Raw genomic sequence first — 25,669 nt, 5'->3', positions numbered from 1 at the left:
AAGAAAAGGAAAGAGGACAAATTAAGTTGTAACTTCAGTGCCCCACAGTAAGAGGCAGAGCAAGGATTACGAACCCCAGCCTTTTAATTCCAACGTTTATGCTGTTTCCACAAATCTATTTTGTTACCTTAGTAAAAACACCCACTGGAAGGAAGGACCCCAGAGCACAGATGAGCATGGGAGGTGAGTGGCCTAGAGTTGTGCTGCACACCATCACTCCCAGGGTGTGTCACCTCTAGGTGGCAGAGGTTCAATTTGGGATGCCTGGTGGCTGTCATCTGAGTCCTCCTGCCCAGCAACACATTCCCGAGCTAGAAAAGGGAATTTCCAAATCTTTCCTAAACCCATCTTTTACAGGAGACACCTAGAATAAAGCGATCCTATTTTCCTTTTCAATATACATTTTATTAGCCGAAACTGGTTTGGCTCAGTGGATGGAGCGTCGGTCTGCGGACTGAAAGGTCCCAGGTTCGATTCCGGTCAAGGGCATGTACATTGGTTGCGGGCACATCCCTGGTAGGGGGTGTGCAGGAGGCAGCTGGTCGATTTTTCTCTCTTATTGATGTTTCTAGCTCTCTATCCCTCTCCCTTCCTCTCTGTAAAAAAAATCAATAAAATATATTTAAATATATATATATATATATATATACATTTTATTAAAAGGAAGATAAACAATCCAATCAAAAACTGGGCAAAAGACTTAGACACTTTTCTTTTCTTTTTTTAAAATATATTTTATTGATTTTTTACAGAGAGGAAGGGAGAGAGATAGAGAGCCAGAAACATCGATGAGAGAGAAACATCGATCAGCTGCCTCCTGCACTCCCCCCACCGGGGATGTGCCTGCAACCAAGGTACATGCCCTTGACCGGAATCGAACTCGGGACCCTTCAGTCCGAAGGCCGACGCTCTATCCACTGAGCCAAACCGGTTTTGGCATAGACACTTTCCTAAAGTGGACATACAGAAGGTCATGAGACATATGAAAACATGCTCAAAGTCACTAATCATCCGAGACATGCAATTCAAAGCCACAATGAGATACCATCTCACACCTGTCAGAATGGCTATCATCAACAATCAACAAATGACAAGTGCTGGCGAGGATGTGGAGAAAAAGAAACTCATGCATTGCTGGTGGGAATGAAGACTGATGTAGCCACTGTGGAAAACAGTATAGAGTTTCCTCAAAAAAAAATTTAAAAATGGAACTCCCATTTGACCTTAGAAATGGAAATCCCACTTATAGGAATATATCCCAAGAAATCAGAAATGCCAATCAGAAAGGACATATGCACCCCTATGTTTATAGCAGCACAATTTACAATAGCTAAGATTTGGAAACAGCCTAAGTGCCTCTCAACAGATGAGTGGATTAAAAAAATGGTGGTACATCTACACAATGGAATACTATGCTGCCGTAAAAAAGATAGAACTCTTACCATTTGCAACAGCATGGATGGACATGGGGAGCATTATCCTAAACGAAATAATCCAGTTGGAGAAAGATAAATATCACATGATCTCACTCATTTGTGGAATTTAATGAACAATATAAACTGATGAACAAAAACAGATCCAGAGACACAGAAGCATTGAACTGACTGTCAAAATTCAGAGGGAAGGCAGGGGAGGATGAAAGGGGGAGGGGTAAGAGATCAACCAAAGAACTTGTATGCATGCATGTGAGCATAACCAATGGACATAGACACTAGGGCGGTGAGGGCATGTGCTAGGGGTTGAGGGTGGCTGGGGAGAGGTCAATGGGGAAAAAAGGAGACATATGTAATACTATGTGTAATACTTTAAATAATAAAGAATTTAAAAAATTAATTAAATGTATGGGTGTGGCATTGGTTATATGATTATATAGGTTTCAAGTGTACAAGTCTATATTATCTGTATATTGCATTGTTTGCATTCAAATCTCCTTCCATTATCATCACTGTAGATTTGTAGTGACACTGTAAATTTTAAGAGCAGAATTGGAAATATCAATGGTTGATGTGTTTTTAGAAACATTAAATTTGTTTTCTTTTCTACTTGATGAGGAATGGTTTGGGGAAGAGGCAGGCAGGGAGAAATAGAATCAAAGAAAGAAACATACATAGGCACAGACCAAGAGAGGTTGAAAGAAAGAAAGAGACAGAGAGACAAAGACAGACAGACAGGAAGAGACACACTTGGACACATCTGGAGTCATAGAGAGAGGCACACAGATGGAGAAGCACTTACGACACAGAGAGAGATAGACACAGAGACAGAGTCAGAAGGGAGATGAGAGGTGGGGACTTTTGTGGAGCAGGGGGAGGCTGAGGGCTGAGAACGGGGCCTGGAATGTAGGCCTGTGAGGGAGTTGTGAAAGGCAGGAGGGGACTGATGATTAATCAGGAACACTGCGGGCTTCACTGTTAAACATACTGAGGAGCATTTCTCTCATCTGAGAAACACAGTGAGTCTGTACAATGTACTGACAGAGCTCTCACACTTACCCAGATAATAACCCCTGGAGGACGCAGGCCATGGAGACCCCTGTTCCCTCTTTCTCACTTTTCTGTCCCTTTCTCTATTTCCCTCTGGCCCCACAAATCCAAGAGCAGCTGACTTAGGTATATCTCAGGAAAGGTTCAGCACAGGTTAGGCCGACTGCAAGCAGCTGTGTGCAGCCTGGGCGGGGGCAGGGGTAGCTCTGAGCACAACGTTTGGGAGGGCCTCAAACACGAGCTCCCCCAGGATCACTCCGACCATTCTAGACCTCTAGATTGCAGCCCACAGCACTGAGGCGGCTACTATCCAGTTTATAGCATCACGATTACAGTGGAAACCTGACTAGGCTGGGAAGGGCTTTAGTGCCTGATCCACATAATATCTGATACCTCCCTCCGGATCAGAAAGCCCCAAAATCAACATTCAGGATCCAGATATTTTTTAACTGGCTTCTCAGCTGACAGCCAGAGCCAGCCATACAGTCGACCAGACTGTATGCATCTGACAGTTAACCACAGAATAGTTAACCTTCAGGTGAGAAATTGAGTTGACATTGAACATGGAGGAAGTAGTTGTTTGTCATAGTTTATGATAAAAAATATGTCTCAGTCTGTGGTTATGGCATTCGCCCTAAGTGTGGGAATTGTGAGGAGCATAATCGCCACTTGAGACAGAGATTTCAAACTAAATCATGACCATTCACTGTTTTTTGAAGTCCTAGAGTGAGTTTCTAGTCCAACTGCTTACTTTACTCAGGAGGGCACCCAGGACCACAGAGGCTAAGGGATTTGTCTAAGATCGTGAAGTAACAGGCTTCTTACTCTTCATCCTGTGTTACTTCAATTTAGGGTATGTAAATTAAGAGTAATATTTTAAATAGAAATTATGGTCTTTTTGAGAATGTCCAATTAATAGTCAAAGGAATGTCACTGCATAGAATGTTTAATAGACAGAGACAATTAGAGGGAGAACTGAGAAAAAGTATCCAGCATCTTGCCTCATATGTGTGCAATAAATACTTATTGAATGAAATGAATGGGGTCAAATTGTTAGTATTCTTCTCAGAAGGTTCCCATTATATGAAACAGCCACAAAATGGTTTACCTTGCTGAGTGACAGGGCTCACAACTCAAAGGGTGGCATTTTTTGGACAGATATTGTTCTTATATAATTAAAACTAATGAAAAATTCACTAAACAATGAAATGCTAAAGATATAGGTGATGTTCAAGAGATGAACAGGTGCGAACCACATGTAAGTACTTAATAAAGTATATACTCTCAGGACATGGGAAGTTTCTCTCTTGTCCCGCTGCCCTTGCAGAGTGAAGCAAGTCCTACTTTCCAAGTCTCTTTATCTTGGATTTTCTTCTCAGGTGAAAAGTTCTTCCCTGTAAAATTTCACAGAAATATTATGTTGCAGTGTTCCTCCTAGAAATTGAAATATCATTGAAAGGTTGAATGAACCAGATCACATGTCACATTTTTCAGATAACTAGATTCTCTGGGGGCTAATGAGTTATAAAATTTTAATAGGATCTCAACACATGACCACTAATCATGCAAAAGTTCACCACATCAACTTATTTCTCAGCTGTGTTTGTATCTTAAAACCTTCACTCTTACTTGGCAAATGGGAATGTGATGATCTGCCCGTGGTCCCAGGTCATCTGAGCATTGAGGCTGCTGTTCTGTTTACTGCTTTCAAAATGTCATCTCTTCTCCAAGGCAACATCGTCTTGGCCTTTTGACATGTTGGAAGAACAAAGATACTGTAACACAGCTCTTTGAGCAGCTCTATTTTTGGTTGTACATTGCTTAGTGAACAAAGAAGGCCAAGGATTTTCCTTTACATTTTAACGATTATTATGTTAAATGATTCTAAAATACCACATTTTTAAAGCATATGAATATTCTAGATTTCCTAAAGTCTTATCTTTTGTTTCTATAGCACACAAACTAAACTTTACCAAGACTTTAACATGCATTATCCCATCTAAGCTCATAAGCTTTTGAAAGATCTGACTACATGCATATTAAAAATAAGAAATGTGCCTCAGAGAAAGATTAAAGGACTTCTCTTAAGACACACAACTTGTAAGAAACAAGATTTAAATATTCTAATTCAATTAATTAAGACATTAAAACTATTTAAAATATTTTCTAGCATATTGTCTCTTCAATGCTTGATCCCTCAGCAACCAGCTAATGTTTTTTTTTTTTGGTTCACATTGGAAGGAAAATATGTATTTGCCAAATTATATAGGGATGGTCAATATACACTTTATAAAAATTGTATTTATGAATTCATAGACTGAGATCAGAAGATAAATTTGAAAGTAATATATTCCTTTGCCATTTAAATATTTGCTTGTAAATCATCCTAGAAGATAAAATTTGATTTAAGATCTAAAAAAAAAGATTATGTACCTTATTCATGTCAATCATTCCACTACCAAACAACTATACTTAACTAAAATTCTTTGTCATAATTTAGAACTATTCTAAATTAGTGAAGAAGGATGACTGATAAATTTGAAAAATACTGAGTGAAATAAGATTAAGTTGAATACATATTTAAGAGTTGCTCTTTTAAAATATTATGTTATTAGTCAGTCTACTGTCTGCCACTATCCTCTATACTGTTTCATCTTTTTGCTACTGCTATTTTCTAAAACTCGTCACCTGGCAGGCATTTTTGTGCCCAGTTACCTCTTCTCTCCCCTTCTCATTAGTCCACAGCAGGGGCTCTCAAATATTAGCCAGTTTCAGAATCAGCTAGAGGGCTTCAGAAAACACAGGTTGCTTGGATACACCTATGGAGTTTTTGACTCAGTAGGTCTAAAAAAGGCCTAAGAACTTGAATTTGGAGCTGTTTTTCTGGTGAGGTTGATGGTGCGGATCTAGGGTCCACATTTTGAGACCACCTTGTCTGTTTGTTTCTGGTTATTTCCATTTCTTCAGTTTGCCTTTTGGTACATAGGGAGAAAAAAAATACACTTTTGTAAACAACTACTTTCCTCTCAGTTTCAATTATTCAAAGCAACAGAGTTTATTCATTTGTTTGCCCTCAAGAGACATCATGATCTAGTTGAGCTGTAATAGGCATGAAGGGAGGAAAGAGATTCTCCCTTAGGCCATTTATAATAACTGCTGCCTCCTTCTAAGGTTTGTGCCCTGCCTTCTGAGTCCAAGAAAGACGTGAAGGAACAGCTCTTCCTCTGCAGAAGAGTTTCCAAACAAAATCAGGTGAGATAACCAGAAATAGACAGGATCTTTGAGGTCCTGTATGACTTTTGCCTTTGTACATTCAGAGATATGTGATAATTTCTTGTTTCCACTCTGTCCAGATGAGGTCTTATGCAGGCAGAAAGCAGTTGGAATTATTGGAGTGATTCCTCCTAGTGCCCACACTCATAGTAATCTAGCCTTTTTAGAAATAAAGTGACACTTTCAAGTCATTAGGCTCTCCATTAAAGTGATGGAAGAAATAAATAAGACAAGTTAGGCTTGAACAGACTTGGTAGAGCTAGAGTTAGTCTTAATGTAATATTTGAACATCTAGCTGTTTTTTTCTTGGCTTCTGATTTTTATTTATTTATTTTTAAACTGTTGAGAGTTACAGAGTGGCATTATTTGTTATTATTTTTGTTAATTCTCACCCAAGGATATTTTTCCATTGATTTTTTTTTTCCTTCTTTTTTGCGAGAGTAGAAGGGAGAGGTAGAGACAGAGAGAAACATCAATGTGGGACAGACACATCAATTGGTTGCACAAGCCCTGACTAGAACCGGGGATAGAGCCTGCAATGGAGGTACATGCCCTTGACCGGAATTGAACCCAGGACTGCAGGCCGACGTTCTATCCATTGAGCCAAACCGGCTAGGGCTTGGCTTCCAATTTTTATATGCTTTCTTTTGAATTATATAAAAGCAACGTTTTTATAAAGTGTATTTTGTTTGGCTCTACTAAATGACTGAGCATCAATCATATGCCAGGTAATAGAGTCAATGTTTAAAAAACATGGCTCCTGCCCTTGGGAACTTACATAAAATGTAGACATGGCAGGGCAACATTAGACATTTTTCTACATAATAGAGCTACCTAGGGAAAGTGTATTTCATCACACACTCTATAGAAGATTCTTTGGCCAAGGCTCTTTCATAAGGGATTAACCTTCAGATGCTTTCTCCGTCCTCCCACCAGATGTCCGTTTCTCTTAAAAACACTCCCAGATAATTCAATAGTTTATATAATGAAGTAACTTCATAGGAGTAGAGAACCCTTTCTCTGTCCCAAGGATTGATTTTTCTATGAAACACCTAGTCACCGGAGGTCAATATCCATATGTCTCTGTGGATGGTCAGAGTACTGTGAAAGGCCAATAGGGGCCATAATGCAGGGCAGGCCAGCAGTTCTGGTAAAAATAAATAAACAAAAATATAGACAAAATAATTCCTTCTTCCAGCCCTCACATTTGTTGAACTGTCAGATGTACTCACCATATACTGGTCTTGAGCTCATTAATCTTTAAACACGTTAATTATCGCTGCTTTGCCGGACTCCCTGGGATATTTACATGCTGTAAACAGTTCTGGTATTCTTTGCAAACACATACTGTGAAGGACCCCTTGGGTTCGAGTGCATTGCTTTTCCTTACCAAACATTTGTTCTTTTGCAAACCATGAGCATGACCATTTTCCTTATACCACTCTCCTGTGTCTGACAACAATAAAGAAACATACCCATGGGGAGAATAAATTAAAGTGCCTTCCTTCCATTCAGCATTATTACACGATGATAGGTAAACCATGGGCCTTTTTGCCTGCTATCAGGAGAGTCTTATTACCTCTGGAAGACAGACCCTTTGGACTTATTTACTCCCTAATTAATATTGCATCTGTAAGACATATGTCTACGTTTTTGCCTTCATTGCAACCACTTTATCCTAAACATATTAAAAACCAACTCTGCCACCTGTGACCGCATTGAGGAGGTTTCTTCCATCGCGAGCTCACAGTGCATACTTACGGGCAAGCAGCCTGAAAGGAGAAGTGTGGGGGATGCTAACATGGTCCACATTTGTTAACAGGAACCTCCTTCTGGTGAATGAGGGAAGCTTAATCCCATGGAAGTATGGTTTCAATTTTTCATTGAAATTACAATCAAACAAGTTGCCAGCACACATTTTTCTGTGTCAGATGTTTCCCTTATGGTAGATTTGGAGGACCCTTGGGCCAGCTTATAAACCTTATCCTCTGCCAGTGTTACTACAGACTCGTCTCTTTGTTTTCAAATTAATTTAGTCCTTTGGTCCAAGAGGTGGATGCATTTGATACACAGTAGTACCTGACAGGAAAATGTCTCTTCAACACTGACTTTTTTTTCGGTTTCTGATGGAAAGGATGACACATTACTGGCTCTTCTTGTGCTTTCTCTAGGGGACTCGGTATGATAAAAATCACAAGAGCCAAGGGCCTGCAATTTCCTGATTTTCCAGCACTTATTAAACTCGTATTTATCAAGGATGACTCTTGGCTGCTGGTTGCACTGGCTCTCCTGAAAGGCTGCTGGTTTCCGAGCTCTGCTTTGGGAGCGGGGGATCCTGAGAGCACTGTTGGACGAAGTAGTCTTGGGAATGACTGCCCTGCTTTCACATTCACGCAACCGCAAACTTCTCTGGAGAGCTAAACCCCAGTTGGCAATCATTCGCCTCCTTTTCTTTGAGCAAGCAGTGTCAGGGGGCACAGGCAGAGGATAATAAAGACCAGTTGTTTTGATCTCTGGTTCCAGAACTAGGTCCCGAATGGGTGCGAATCTACATCAAAGAAACTAGAATGACACTGGGAAATGGACCATGTTTTTGTTTTCAGCCTATCTTCAAGCAAAGGTGTGATGGAATTGATTTGGCTTAGAGCTCTGGCCATGTGAATCTTTTGGCAACTGTCAAATATTACCATCTGGACCAAATAATTTCTATATCTTTGCAGGTGTTATTTTCTAAGGGACGGCCTCTGCTTTAACTGGGGAGGAGGTGAGTCCTAAAAACAGAAACAGTGTAACTACTAATAATTTTATGTCTTACTGGAGGAAGATAGTTCTAGTAAGTACTTAATACTGTGTGTAAAAAAGATCCAGAAGGCCCAGCTGGTGTGGCTCAATGGTTGAGCATTGACCTATGGGTCAGGAGGTAACAGTTCGATTCCCATTTGGGGCACATGTGGGTTGCTGGCTCAATCCCCAGTAGGGGGCATGCAGGAGGCAGCAGATCAATGATTCTCTCTCATCATTGATGTTTCTATCTCTCTCTCCCTCTCCCTTCCTCTCTGAAAAAAAAAAAAAAACATTAAAAAAAAAAAAAGACTTGAAAAGAAATGAAAGAAATGAGGTATAAGTTAACATGGTTTTGTGATGGGAAAACTAAATGGAGTAATAAGGCTTGGACTCAGCTCCTGAAATAATGTGAGACTGAAGTAGGACATCTTTGGATTTCATTATTCCTTCTCATATATAATTATCCCTCACCAACATCACAACACCACTGAATCTTGGGAATGGAAAGTGTTGGAAGCTTCCTATTGCCTTCACTAGCAGAAAGGTGGACCAGGAGTCCGGAAGACTGGTCAACCTTGAGGCTCTGGCAAGGATCAGAGCCATACACCCACTGTCTGGTGGAGACAAAGGGAGCTGAAGCAACTTCCACCTTTTAGTCTTAGGTAAATCCTTGCTGATGGGCTATCATCGAGCTATTATTGGAATTGCCTGCCTCAGGGCTTTGGGTGTACCTCAGACCTGAATAAAAAGGATGGCAAGGCCAGAGCAAAGCGGAGTTCTCTCTTGGGATTCCGCCTGGCCCCAACTCCCAAATTAGTATTTTCTTGTCTTGTCTCTTTCATTTGTGTGCGGCCTCCTCCAGAACCCGAACCCTGAACCTGAACCCTGAACCATGTGGGACGTGGGGGGGGGGAGGACACCCCCAACTGGCAGCCCAATGTGGGGCACTCACAGAAAGGACCTTGGGGTATTAATATCTCTACCTATTCCTGCATTATTTAGTGGGTCAAATGAATATGAAAGCTATCTTTTGAATTTATTTTTCCTTTGCTATTACAAAAAAACCCCACTGTGATTTGCAACCAGGGGAGCAATGGGCACCGACAGCTCATCCCCGGCTATGTAAAACACATTGGGAGATGAACAGAAAAACTGCTAGGGTGAGAAAGACATGATTCATTCCTTCAAAGAAACCCACCATCTTCTAGAATGAAACATACGTCCTTTCTCTTATGCAGGGATTCAACAAACACTTCACACCCTATGTAGATGTTGGGAATAGAGAGATGAAAGAGCATATTTTTGCCTGTCTTCTAGGATTTTTTTTATTTACTGGAGAGATAGATAAGTAAATAGTTTAAAATTGTGATGAAGACTTGGTGAGTGAAAGTCTTTGGAAATATCATGGGGTTGGTGCCAGGGGAGACGTCTCAGAGGAAATGACATGCAGTTTGAATTCTCTATGTAAATAATGAAAGGGGTAAATGGTCGTGATATGTGTGGTCTTTGGGTTGGTAGTGAGGAGCAGATGCCAGAAGGATTTGAGGAGAAGTGATTTAAATGTCCTGAGTCACTTTTCTGGGCACCATATCACCTAAGTATAAATGAAAGACTTTTCCTTAATATTGATAAATTATTCAGTTTCTTTCAGATAAGAGTTGTCAGGGGCTTGTTCAAAAGTCACCCCTCTTAGTCTTGTGCTGAATCTCCAGAACACTACTAGTAAACATGAGGGGCACTGCTACTGGCTCTACCACCACCATTACTATCACCCCTAGAAACAATCCCATATACCATTGCCATCATTACCACTACCACCACCACCACCACTGTTTACCACAAATGCCACCACCATCACCATTACTATCACCACCCAAAATAACCACTAAAACCATTACAACCATTACCACCATCACTATTATTATCACTATCACCACCATCATTGTCACCACCACTCCCATTTCTCATTCCCAATATGATTTTTCTAGAGCTGGTCAGGTATTTTAATGGCTACATATGCCCTAGGTCAGAGTTCTTGTATGCATCAAATGGGTGATATTGATAGCTATTTAATATCAACTAAAGGGACACTTTATTAAATGCCATTTTCACAATGACTAAGAGAATTCTCCAGGCTCACACAGAAAAACAGATTTTTAAATCAATCATTCCCCAACAATTACACACATTGGTATTGTACATGCTTTTTTTGAAGGTATATTACCATAAGGATCCTCAATATACAGAGTGCTAATTGATACTTATTCCCTAGAGGAGTAGAGAGGATGGCATATTACTTACCTATGATATTGTTCTTATATCTCTGCAATACTTAGTTTTATCCTAGAAGCCTGTTTTTTCTAAAGACTTTGCAGCTGAGGCTGAGAATAAGAATAATAGTAAGTCTTCCTATAAGAAGGAAAGAGTCCCATGGCTAAAATTCTTACATATTAAAAGGTTACAACAAAGTGTGCCCAGGACAGAGTTGATGATGGAGGCAAAATAAGAAGTGGCTGAGGGTACTGGTTTTCAAACCATGTTTATGTGGTTGAATTCCAGGAAACTATTTTAAATTAAATTTGGAGCAAAGTTTCTCCAAGACAAAATATGAGAAAAATAATTATACACAATGTATGCAAGATAAAAAACACAATCACAGGCATCTATAGAGAGAGAAGCTGTGGAACTAGCGTCATAATTCTTTCTAATGTTTTCTTTAAGATTTGTCTGCAATGTCACATGTTTTGTAATTTGTTAGCACTCGGTCATGTCACTCAATAAAGATCTGTCTCTTCAGACAACTATGCCACACTACTGAATGAACGCTAGCTCTCGAGAATACCATGGAGACTCTGCCTCAGTATCTGCCTTGGAGTCTGTCACCTATTGAAAACAGTAATAAGGTAGTGATATTACAACAATAGATAGTGTCATCACAGAGGAATCACGCTACAATGGATGCATGCCCCTGGCCCAGTGAAAACACCTGAAATAGATATCGAAGTCAAACTTGGCCTCATAAAAGGATGGTCAGAAAAGGAGGCCTTGATTAAATATTATCTATTCTGCCACTTGAAGGATGGGAAGGATTTTGCTAGAACAAGAAAGGTGGGAAGATAAGGAAGAAGAAAGGAATATTTTTGGCAAAGGGAATAGTGCGTGCAAAGACAAAGGAGTAGAAAAGAAAATGTAGTTTGTTCTAGGAACTGCTAAAGAGATCAATATGGTGGAGTATCACAGTAGATAAATAAATCAAGAGCATGAAATTTCAAAAGTCCCTGCCTGGGATCTTGCTAGTAGGATTTTAATAGTGTTTCATTTTTAAAAGAATGATTTCATAGGCTTAAGAGAAAACACTAGACATTAATCCTAACCTGATTCAGAGGGTACAGAATGCAAGCCTCAAAAGAATAATTTTGTGTGTGTATAGAATTTGATTATAAGGAATTTTCAAGTCTTATTCAACTTCTAAAAGAATGAGACTTTTTTTTCTTTTTCCTTTTGTTCTTTTTAATTAAAACCACACTTTTTAGTTTTAAGAACAGGAAATTTGGAAAGTGATTAATTCATATTATGGTCTAATTATTTTAAGGTATGTGGAAGGAAAATGTAGACAAAAGAGAAGGTACACATCACAGTTTTTGTCACAGGATGTGGGGAGGAGGGATGGGAAGAGTCCAGTTTGTTCATTCAGCTGTGTCCAGCCATGTGCTGTTTTATGAGATGTATCTTGGAAAATTTGTCCGGAGAGCTACAGAAACTAATCTTACTTACGATGGAAGCTTCAACAGAGGATTTAACAACAATTGTTATATTTAAAGATAGACATGGAGAAATCTTTATATATATATATATATATATATATATATATATATATATATATATATATTGATTTCAGAGAAGAAGGGAGAGGGAGAGCTAGAAACATCAATGATGAGATAGATTCATTGATTGGCTGCCTCCTGTATGCCCCCCACTGGGAATTGAGCCAAAAACCCAGGCATGTGCCCTGATTGGGAATTGAACCATGACCTCCTGGTTCAGAGGTCAGCGCTCAACCACTGAGCCACCATGGCTGGCCCATGGAGAAATCTTTGGAAGGCAATTTCACTCATCTTTGCTTCTTTGGCTCCAAATTGCCTCTTAAATTCATATATTCATTCATTTAACAATCAATTTTTGAACCAGGAATATATATTTATATGTGTATATATATATACATATATGCACATCCTATATAATAAATAGGTAATATGCAAATTGACCCTTCTGCCCTTGCACAAGATGGCCACCCCCATGTGGTCAAAGATGGCCGCTGCAAGGTGGCTGGCAGGGGAGGGTAGTTGTGGGTGATCAGGCTGGCAGGAGAGGGCAGTTGAGGGGGGCCAGGCCTGCAGGGGAGGACAGTTTTGGGGGACCAGGCCTGCAGGGGAGGGCAGTTGGGGGCAATGGGGCTGGCAGGTGAGGGCAGTTGGAGGGGACCAGGCTGTAAGGGGAGGACAGTTGGGGGAAACCAGGCCTGCATGCAAAAGCAGTGAGGAGTGATCAGGCCAGCAGGGTGGTGGGCAGTTAGGGGCGACCAGGCAGGCAGGCAGGTGAGCGATTAGGAGCCAGTGGTCCAGGATTGTGAGGGGGATGTCTGACTGCCGGTTTAGGCCCGATCCCCAGGATTGGGCCTAAACTGGCAGTTGGACATCCCCTAAGAGAACCTGGATTGGAGAGGGTGCAGGCTGGGCTGAGGGGACCCACCTTCTTGTGCACAAATTTCGTGCATTGGGCCTCTAGTATATATATAATATAACAATATATTATATTATTTTATTACATGTATAGTGTTTATATATATAATTTTGCTACATGTGTAGATTTTATATTTCACATTAGTCACAAATCACAATTCCATCACCATTAGGATACCCTTTAATAACCACACCCACCTCCCTTCTATTCTTTCTGTACCAGCCCATTCTGTTCCTGACAACCACTAATCTGTTCACCTTAAAAAAAATTTATCATTTAAAAAGTATACATGCATACATATATGTATATATACACACATGTGTGTGCCTCTGTGTGTGGAATCATACAGTGTAATTTGTGGGGGGGGAGGGTTAATTTCTTTCACTTAGCATAAACTCTAAATGATTCCCTTAAATTGTATTGGTAGTTTTTCCTGTTAATTGCTGAGTAGAATTACTTGATATGGTATTATATGTGTAAATCAGGATTAATTTTAGATTGTAATAAAGAAAGCATTTATTTGAGCAAAAAGGAGCTACAGCCCAGGAGACAACTTAGGTTGCCACAGCAAAGACAAAGGGGAGGCCACCTTTTAGAGTGAAAGTACCTGCCCAGATTGCCAATTAGTTCTGTTTTATGTAAATCAATCATCCAAATTGAGCAGGTCTGATTGGATGGGGAAGGTCTCAGTCCCTTGGAAGAAAGACAAACTGAGGCTTCCCTACAGTGGTTGATTCAGGCAGTGTGAACAAGCAGGGAATAGTGCCAGAAGCGAGAGTTCAGTCTAAGGATCTTCCTGGTGTACAGCGTGCAGAAGTCCCTGTTGGTAAATAGTTGCTGGCGCTTATTATTTATAAAATGGGCCCTTGGTTGACCATGGGGAAGGGGGGGGCAGGGTTCCATCTCAGCAGATCACTCCTTCCCGTGGCTCACATCAAATGAATCTTTCTTCTCAGGGTTCACACATGGTACATGTGGGAATGGTTATCGCAGCTTAACCATTCACAAATAGAATGTTATCAACTTTCCCCTTTAGATTTGGCTGTTATAAATAAAACTGCTACAACATCATGTGTAGGCTTTTTTATATGAGCACAAGTTTTCATTTCTCTTGGATAAATGCTCAAGAGTAAAATTGCTAGGTCATATGGTAATTGCATGTTTCTGATAAGAAATTACCTTTTCCAGAGTGGTTGGATCATTTTACATTCTCACCAACAATGTATGAGTGTTCAGTTTCCTCACATCCTTGCCAGCATTTGGAGTCACTATTTTTTTTTAACTTAAGCCATTCTGATAGGTGTGTAGTGATATTTCATTGTGGTTTTGATTCGAATCTTCCTAATCTCACATATTATGTTGAACAACTTTTCATGTGCTTACTTATCATTTATACATCCTCTTTGGTGAAATCTCTGAGCATTTCTTTGCCTATTTTCCAATAAAAGTGTTCATTTAAAAATAATTTTATAATTGAGTTTTCAGAGTTCTTTATACATCTTAGATACTAGTTCTTTGTCATATATGTGGTTTGCAGATATTTTTTATGCAGTTTTAGCTTGTCCTTTCATTGTCTTTATATGGTCTTTTACAAAGCAAACATTTTTATTTTGTAAAGTCTCACTTATCAATTTTTCATTTTTGGTTTATATTTTGCTGGAAAATATAAGAACACTTTGTGTGGCTCTATATCCTGAAGATTTTCATAAGTTTTATAGTTTTACATTTTAAAGAGCATAATCCACTTTGAATTAATTTTTATGTTAGACTAGAGGCCCAGTGCATGAAATTCATGCACTCAGGGGGGCCCTCAGTCTGGCCTGCACCCTCTCACAGTTTGGGAGCCCTTGGGGAATGTCTAACTGATGTTAGTTGGACATCCTTAGCACTGCCACGGAGGTGGGAGAGGCTCCTGCCACCGCCACTGCACTTGCCAGCCGTGAGCCCAGCTTCTGTCTGAGCAGCACTGACCACGAGGGGGCAGCTTCTGTGTTGAGTGTCTGCCCCCTGGTGGTCATTGCGTGTCATAGCGACCGGTTGTTCTTCCAGTCGGTTAATTTGCATATTAGGGTTTTATTATACAGGATGCGAGGTTTAGGTTGAGGTTCATCTTTCTGCTATAGTTGTGCAATTGCTCTAGCACCATATACTAAAAAGGATATCTTTCTTCCATTGGATTGCTTTTTCTTATTTGCAAAAAAAAAAATATTTGTGTGGGCTTTTTTCTGAGTTCTCTGTTTTGCTTCATTGTCATGATTACTGCAGTTATGTAATAAATCTCAACATCAGAGTGATTTTTCCCAATTTAGACTTTGTCAAGATTACTTTACCTGTGCCTTTTAATATAAATTTTAGATAAGCTCGACTACAGTGATGAAAAATGTTGATGAGATTTTTATAAGAATTGCATGAAATCTATAGATCAATTTATAAAGAATTGACATCTCCATGTTGATTTTTTCAATCCATGAATATGGTATGTCTCTCTATTTATTTAGTTTTCATTTCTTTTATCAGTATTTTATAATTTTTAATATATAATTTCTATACATATTTGTTAAGTAAATATGTATTTAATTTTTTGGAGTGAGTTTAAGGAATGTTGTTTTTAACTTTGATATCTTCGTGTTCATTGTTAGTATATAAAAATGTAAATAATTTTTGTTTGTTGGTTTTATATTACACAGCCTTGCTAAAAGAGTTGTTTTGTCTTTCTTCTTTATGACTTCTGTTTAGCTTGTTGTAATGGTAAATTTCATCGATTAACTTGTGATTGGTAAAAAGCCTTGAATACCTGTAATAAATTCCATTTGGTCATGGTGTATAATTTTCTCTATACATTATTGAATGTAGTTTGATAACATTTTGTTGAAAATCTTTGTCTAAATTCACAAGAAATGTTGGTCAGTAATTTTCTTTTGTTTTTAAAATTTGGTATAATAATTTTTTTTAAATACTATCCTTATAAAGTAAGTTGGGAAGTGTTTTCTCCTCTTTTATTTTTTAAAAGACATTGTGTAAAATTTGTGTTAATTTTTTTTTTAATGTTTGGTAGAATTCCCTAGTGAGACCACATGGGCTGGAGATTACATTCTTGAGAACTTTTAAATTAAGTCTATTTATCTAATGGTTATAACACTACTCAGATTATGTATTTCATCTTGGATGACTTTTGGTAGTTTGTGGTTTTTAAAGAATTGGTCTATTTATTCTAAGTTGTCAAATTAATGAGTACAAAGTCTTTCATAGTATTCTCTTATTATTCTTTGGTAGCTGCTGGCTCTGTAATGATATCCTCTTTCATTTTTGTTAGTGGTGAATTATATCTTTTCTCTTTTAATTTTGTCAGTCTTGCTAAAAGTGTATCCATTTTCTTTATTTCTTAAAAACACAACTTTTTGTTTCACCAATAATCTCTATTGTTTTACTTATTTTCAATTTCATTGATTTCTGCTTTTATCTCAATATCTCATTCCATTGCTTGTTTCAGTTTTATTTTTCTTTCTTTTCTAGATTTTTGAGTTATGAACTTAGATTATTGACTTGTAACAGATTAATGTAAGCATTTAATGCTAAAAATATCTTTGTTGGTGCTGCTTCTTTAGATACATTCCACATAGTTTTATATGTTGTATTTTCATTTTTATTCAGTGTTATGCATTTTTAAAAACTACCTTTGATACTTAATTTTGACCTATGAATTATTTAGATGAGTTGTTTAACTTCCACATGTTTAGAGATTTTCCTTTTAATATTCAGTTATTGATTTCTAGCTTGATTCTATTGTGATCAGAAAACACATTCTGTATTTTTTTAAAATATATTTTTATTGATTTCAGAGAGGAAGAAAGAGGGAGAGAGAGATAGAAACATCAATGATGAGAGAGAATAATTGATTAGCTGCTTCCTGCGTGCTCCCTACTGGGGATCAAGCCCACAATCTGGGCATGTGCCCTTGACTGGAATCGAACCAGGGACACTTCAGTCTGTAGGCCAATGCTCTATCCACTGAGCCAAACCAGCTAGGGCCACATTCTGTATTTTTAAAAAAATGTTTTAAATTGTTGTGGTTTGTTTTGTGGCCCAGGATATGGTCCATCTTGACATCAAAAGGCTTGGACTTGAATCCTGGTAATATATATATGTTTGTTTTGTTGATCCTCACCCAAGGATATTTTCCCATTGATTTTTAGAGAGAATAGGAGGGAGGAGAGAGAGAGAGAGAGAGAGAGAGAGAGAGAGAGAGAGAGAGAGAGAGAGAGAGAAACATAGATGTGAGAGAGACACATTGATTGGTTACCTCCCTCACAAGTCCCAACCAGGGCTGGGGATCAAACCTGCAACTGAGGTATATGCTCTTGACTGGAATCCACCTGGGATCTTTCAGTCGTTGGTCTGACACTCTATCCACTGAGCCAAACTGGCTAGGGCCTGGTATTATATTTTGAAGTCACATCCTAACTGGTTGTTAGGAACACACTCTCACCTTAGTTGAGGTGACCTGAACCAGACCTGAATCCAGACAAAGTAGATGGTGGAGGGCCATAAAGGAGTAAATCAAACAATTATTTGAAAGAGTAAGTTAAAGGAAGAAAACATAATTACATAATGAAGTTGTGTTGTCATAATCCATAACTATGAAGTTGCTCTAGAGAAAGGCAGAATAAGCAGAGAAAAGCACATGTCAAAGAAAATAGGGGATGTATTAGGGGAGGGTGTCGGGGCAGGATAGTGAGAAGGCTCAGCTGTTTCAGAAAAAGGAATCAAAAAGTCAAAGATGATAGTTCAGTGAAAGTGACACACTCAAGATGAAAAGGCAGGGTTTCTGATTCTACATGCTTTGTTTTTTAATCACTGCTTCTCCAAATATAAGGAAAATAAATAAAAAAACAACCCCCTGAGTACTGTTAGAAAATTTAAAAGAAATTTAGTTAAGTTTAACAAAGCTACTATTTGGTGGCAAACAACCCTATGTCCCCCTTTGGTAATTAAAGTAGGGCTAGGTACTATAAATAGAATAATCTTGAAATCTTGGCGACTTAATACAATTTAAAATTTTTTAAAAAAAATTGATTTTAGAGAGAGGAAGGGAACGGGAGAGAGAGATAGGAACATCAATGATGAGAAAAAATCATTGATTCGCTGCCTCATGCACACCTCCTACTGGAGATAAAGCCTGCAACCTGGGCATGTGCCCTGACAGGAAATTGAACCATGACTTCCTGGTTCATCGGTCAATGCTCAACCAGTGAGCCACACCAGCCAGGCAATGCATTTCCTTCTTTCTTGTTCATGTAAGAAACAGAGGTGGTGGTAGAGGATGGCCTATATTCCATGCAGTTATTCAGGGGCTAGACTAGTTTTTAATCCATGGCTTCCAATCGGGGAAAAGAGAGAGAGCATATGAGCATGTAGGAGGTGTCTAAGAGGCAAGCCTGGAAGTTATGTACCTTATTTTATCCACATTGTGTTGGTTGAAATTAGTCAGATAGTAACATTGAAATGTAAAGAGACCAGAAAATGTACCCTAGTTTTGCGAGTAGGAGAAAAGTGAAATAAATTGGTGAACAACTCCCCAATTTGTGCCATACATTATTTATCCACCAGGATCTTCTTGTACAGTAAAGCTATGTTACCTGTGGTCATTTAATCAATAATTATTGTTATACTAGTGGCCCGGTGCATGGATTCCTGCACATTGAAAGGAAATTAATTAGAAGAAATATTTTAATATCACTATTTGCCCTTTCTCTATAATAGAACTGTCAGCCAAATTCATGACCGACAATGACAGATTGAAACACACACATGTGATTGGCGCAGCAAAAGCTTTATATGTATCCTGTATGCGGAAGTCAAAGTTAATTTTTAAATTGCCAGTGCATGTCATATGTACCGGACAGTCATATGATCAGACAGACGTATGGTTGGTCACTTAGCCTTTTATATTTATAGATTCCTTGATTTTGTAAGTTGTTTTAGAAAAAGACTTTGTCAGCACTCCTAAAGGTTATGAATGAGATTATTAGTCCACTGCCACAACTTAGACTTTTAAAAGAAGTCATTGGCTATATTGGCAAAATTAAGTGATGGCCAACTCATAATTCATAGGGCAAGTTCTCATTTAAAGATAGAACACCTCCTTAGTTATTTGTATACCTTAATTTTGCGATAACATATCCAGGTAGAGCAAGTGAGAAAGAATGCTGAGAGATTTCTCCAATGAAAATGATTTGTAATTATTGAATAAGCAATGTTCCCCAAAATGTTCTTTTAGAGTGCTCATACTTGGATATACTCCAAAGGAAAAATTGTTTCTTTACCTATAAAAGTTAAGAAAATGATAAAACTCAAATCTATCTCTTGAGTATTCACAATACATATGAACATATTAAAGAATCTAAGAAATCCTGCCATAAATACATCTTTGGTTTTAATTTAGCTTTCCTAACACTTGTCATGAACTGCTGTGTTTTAGTACCACGTACCATTGTGATACACATGTGGGCAAATCCTGTTGGACTCCCACCGCAATCAAACGGCCTAGTTTTGAGTGCCACTTTCTATACAGAAAGATTTTATATATTTACTAGCAGGAAAGTACTTTTCATATAAGAAATATTGTTTTGTAGCATCTTAAAAATAGGCAGAATAAAGTAGGGTTAGCCTTATTATCCCTTTTTATCCTTATACTCTCCTTCATTTATCAGAAAACTTAGTACAAATAGGGTAAACATGACTATTTTGTGTAGTTTTCTTTATTTTCCTTTAAAAAAATCTTGCATTATGTAGACTTCTGTTTATTTTCTCCTTAGGTTGTTAACTTTACCATATGAATTTGGAAGGCCTTTTACATATTACTAATATTTCTTTATTTTCCATGGAAATATCTTTCACTCTGGTGTTCACTTCTCTTCAGGTATATAATCTCATGCCCTTCTTTCTACCTCCAATTCTTGAATTTTAATTTCAATATTCTGAAGCTGAATAAGAGACCAAATATGAGAAAATGCCTGAGATTGAGGTCAGAAGCATTCCTAACTTGATGAAAAAATTTATGACTATTTATACTGGCATGGAAAATAAAAATAGAGGAGTCCATCAAGAATGAACTTGATTACTTCATATGCTATCATTTTTATTATGTTTTGTACATATACAAAAGCAATTTCTACTGGAGTTGGGGATATAATATCATGAAGATATGTCAGCCAAACATTATAATATTTGAAGTAAAGTTAAAATTATCTATTTCTTTAGATACTTTTATGAGATAAATAATTGCTCTTGCTTTTCATTCCTTATCTCTTTTCCAGAATAGTTGCCAGTAAACTCCAGAGAGATGTGAACTGATACTTAAACACTGAGGTTCATTGATGGATTTTGCACCATTCTATGCCTGCTCTTACAAAATGGCAGGCTCTTCCTTTGCCTGATGGCTGTGAATCAGTACCATTTGTGCAGATGAACTTCTGCTAATCTCCAGACACTAGGTTATTTTTAAAATAACTCTTTAAAAAAAAACACACAAATAAGTCCAGTCAGTGTTGCTGAAATATTCTTTATTTTGGTAAAACCTTAAATTTTGGATTAAAACCACAAGAAATAAAAATATTTGGGGTTCCATATGGTGATATTGGTATGGCCCTCAGGAAATACAGAGGAAACACTGGTTTTTCAGTAGCTGATCTATAAATCTCACTATAGTTTGCTTTAATAAAGTAAGTCTTAAATTATCTGAGACTGTGCTTCCAATACATAGCTACCAACCACATGTAGTTACTTAAAATAAAATTAATGAAAGTTAAACAAAATTAAATACCTAGTTTCTTAGTCACACTAACCACATTTCAAGTGCTCAATCGTCAGATGTCAATAGGGCTACTGTGTTGGACAGAACAGGTTATAGATTCCCATAGTTCTGAAGTTATCTTGGACAGTGCTAATCTAGGGGCCATTATTATTTCCAGGTCATATATGGAGGACAAAAAGCTATAACTGCATCTTTGATTATTAGTCACTTCAATTTATTTAAATCAGTCTTAGTTGCTTGGTTATCCAGTTATTTTCTGAACAGCTGTGTAATCAACTGGAAAGAATATTGGATAGGGAGCTTGAATAACTGGAGTTTGGCCCAACCAGAAACTCATGATTATGAGAAAAGAATTTGACTTCTTTAAGTTATTTTTATTTAGGGAAAACAAAGTTATGAAATCGTGCAGAAAAGAGCAGGCCTGACTGCTGTCATTAGGAAGGTCTGCTTACCTTACAGGATTGGCCCTTGGCTGGCATCTGGGAACTCAGATTGCAGGAGTCCCACCATCTCCTAATAAGATGGGCTTACTGTGCCAAAAATGTTTGTACCATATGGTTTATACTGAACACCTGCTTTCCTACCAGGAGCCTGGAATTTGTGTACATTTGAGGCAAAGGGTGCCTACATGACTAGTCCCAAATAAAACCTAACAAGCTGCTGAACCTTACAAGCTTTCCTGGTAGACAGCAGTTCTCATTTGTTGTCACTACTTGTTTCCAGGGGACTTAAGCATATTCTTGTGATTCCACCAGATGATGACTCTGGAAGCTCATGCTTGTTTTTCCCCAGACTTCATCCTATATGCCTTTCCTTTTGTTGATATTGCTTTGTATCCTTTTGTTGTAATACATCATAACCCTAAGTAAGACTATGTGTTGAGTTCTGTGAGTCAAACCTGAGGATGATCTCATAATTATGTTGAAAGGGTAATACTATATAATAAAAGCCTAATATGCAAATTGACTGAACAGCGGAATGACCAGTGGAATGACCAGTCACTATGATGTGCACTGACCACCAGGGGGAAGATGCTCAATGCAGGAGCTGACACCAGCCTGCTGCTGGCCCCAGGCCAGCCAAGGTGGGTGCCAGTGGGGGTCTCCCTGATCACCCCAGCAGTTGTCCCACAGATTGGCCCTGATTACTGGCCAGGCCTAGGGACCCTACCTGTGTATGAATTTTGTGCACTGGGCCTCTAGTATGAAATAAAAAGCTTAAAAATGAGTTTGAATATCAAATAAGTTTTCTTATCCTTCCATATTGTTACTAGTAGTTGTAGCAAATCTGACAAAGAAAAAAACACAAAAAATATTTTTAAATGTTCATAATAAAATTGTTTGAAATGAAACTAAAAAAAGCTATAGACACCTGAATAAAATTATGTCTAAAATGTTTAAGACAATTGTTTTGATTTTGAAGATATTAATTGGGAAACTGAATTCCAACAATATATTGAGATTAGGGAAGACAACCTGGTAAAAAACAGAGGACCCCATACCTTTCTTGGACTTTTGAATATCCTTGGAAAAACTTCTAAAGCTGTCTGGAAGTGTGAGCTGGGATAGCTAAGGTAAGAATTTCAGTGATACAGAACAGCAGCCATTCTTCCTAGGATCAAGTTTAAAGAACCTGAAGAGTCTTCTTAAGACAAGTCCCTGGATGTGAATCTGTCTTCCCACAACAGGTTTCAGCGACTAAAGATCTCAGATCTGACACATTTGATTGGATCTTGGCAACAGCTGAGAAATATGGCCTTGGCTTTATCATCTTTACACAAACATGAAGATCTATCTTCCTCTTTGTTGTGCAATTCAGTCATCTCCAAATTCCAAATGTCAACTCCCCTGCCCTTCTAATTTCTACCACTCATTTCTACAGCAGGGTTCGGGGAGAATATGTGCTTGGTTTCCTACAGAGGTGTCTTATAATGGTACTCGGGCTTGCTTTCTTTCCTCTCCCTTTTCTTTCATCCATTAGACTCCTTATTTGGACAACCAATTCTGGAAGGTTTGACCCAGAGCACTACTGTGTATCAAAACATTCGAGGGCCTAAGTTTGTGTATAAAATTTTTCTAGTGAATGCTCAAAGGTTATCCTCATGAAGGCAGGATCATTTAAAAAATATAACAAAGGTAGAAAAGAAAAATAAGTGTCAAACTTAATAGAGTATAAAATAGCACAGAAGTGAAGACTGTAGAAGTATGGAGCCAGACTACTTGGGTCCAAATTTCTTCTTCTCTATCTATTTCTGTTTGGCCCTGGGCAGTTTTCCTAATCACTCTGCTGAGAGTCCCTCATCTATAAAATGGGATAACAACACCTACCTTACTGAGATAGTATGAAAATTAAATTGAATTAATACATATAAATTGCATAAGAAACATGGTGTTGTAGAAATATAGTGATTATCTAATTGATCACCCACAAATTGGGATGCATTTGAAGATGAAAGGGGGAACTATAAATAATTATTCTGGAACCATAGGTATAATGTAACTCAAGCTTTTGGTTTTATTATTTTAAAATTTTACTTGAAAGCAAACTTAGATTTTCAAGAAACTGGGTCTTGTACAAATGGCATATTCATCAGTATAAACTGTCCTGCTTATAAAAATGCAGAACATGACTTAAAAATATTAAATATACCCCTATGTGACTAGGACCCAAAAAAGGATTCAGTTGGGTCACAGAAGCACACACTAAACTGTCAATCTTCGTCTGAGATCTGGGAAGCAAAGCACTTAAGCACAGGAAGACCTCTTCACACTTTTATGTAGGTACATGTTTCAAAGCCTGGAAACCTTATTTGAAGGTGTTGCATTAGATTTATAATGCACCAGCCAGTTATCAAAGCCACTAATGACAGCAAAGCCGGCGTCAGGAGGCTCACGCAGTTTGCCAAGCATTCTGACCTTGCTTCCTTTTGTGTGGGTGGTTATGTTCTCTCCAAAATTATTTTATAGCCATCAAGTGGCACATGATAACTCAAACAATCTGCCCTGTCAATTAATAAATATTGTTTCCTTCTGGAGTAGTCCAGCCCCAGATGCCATTTATATGTACTTCATTCTGATTATTATTTAACAGTAACAACAAATACTCCTGCTTTCTCTCTAGCTGTCCCATCTTTGGCACTTGACAGAAGAAAGAGAGAACTTTTTCTTAGGTTGCATAATTCCTCAGAATGCGTTCACTTTCTGGAACAAGGATGATAGATGATAATGAGACAGGCAGGGAATAACAGTCCCAGAACTGAAGGGAGAGTTGACGAGTGTATCAAGGCTGCCTAATCAAACATATGCCATGCTCTGCTAAGTAAAATCTAGTTGAGCAGAGCCAAACAAGTACCTATTTTTTTAGGTTTTCTTCTTGTTTTAATTTTTTGTTTCTACTATAAGAAATGACCTACAGAAGGAAACAAACAAACAAAACTGATGACAAAGGAGGGGGTTTAAATGTTGCTAATGTCTGAAGATGAGAAAATGGCAAGTGGAGAAGTTGAGCCCCAGAAAAGAGTAGAGAAATAATAACTTTATGAGATTTCCCAAATCAAGGATTAACAAAAATGTTATTTAAAAAATAATAGAAAGCTTAATAGTCATTTATTGATATTTCTTAAATAAAAAATGCTGATGTTAATTGGATAATCTAGGCCTTTTGTGTCTATAAATAAAAATTCATTATAGCACCGATTTAGTTATACTGTAGTTTAAATTGTTATCAGAGAATTGCATGGGTGGGATTTCTCTAATGCTAATGGGAGTGGGGTTCTTTGGTATCTTGAGAAAAAGAATTTTCTAAGACTCATACAGGAGAATGAGTGATTTTTTTATTCATGTGAAGTTACATCCCTTGATGTCCAAAATCCCATTTCCCTTAAATCAGTCCTGGAAAAGGTGCAGCTGGGCCTTTAGCAGAGCTAGGAGCGGAGCCAGTGCCCAGAGTCTCTGTTCCATGCTGGAGTTAAGTCCAGCATAGCATCAGGCTACTCACAGTCCATTACTCTATTGTGTGGGGCCCACATGTCTATGAGCCACATGGGCCAGTGCAGGGGAGCACTCCGGGAGCGGAGCGCAAGGGGGTCCTAGAGAGGAAGTTCCCTTTGTTCAGGAGTTTATGTATCTCAGATATCACGTCCTTGCAGTGACCATGCCTATTCTAGCCAATGCCCTGTTCCCAGGTCTGACTGACAGACAAGCACCTTCCCTATTTCACCCAGACCTTACTGGGCATGTGTCTATTGTCCAGTTCCTTCCCACAGTGATCTGCAGGGAGTAGACCTGGAGAGTGTTAAACTGCAGATTTCTGGCAAAGCTGTACAAATGGCAGGTCTATATTATCTGGCCTTCTCTCTGCTCCTTTCCTGTTAATGAATAATTGGGTTATTTACAACAGTATCAAAATCATACTCCATTCTTGGCAAATAGAAGCTTTAGTAATTAGAAATGTGATATAGCACAGTTTATAACATTAGTCATGTACAAGAACTTGATGTTGATTGAGCTTTTACTATATGCAATGTATCTGATAGATGCTTTTCCATGTGGTTTACATGTATTTTTGCATTTGATCC

This window comes from Cnephaeus nilssonii (assembly GCF_951640355.1).
Source record: "Cnephaeus nilssonii genome assembly, chromosome: 1".
Taxonomy (NCBI): Eukaryota; Metazoa; Chordata; class Mammalia; order Chiroptera; family Vespertilionidae; genus Cnephaeus; species Cnephaeus nilssonii.
The sequence above is the reverse complement of the archived record's forward strand: the minus strand, read 5'-3'. Positions refer to the sequence as shown.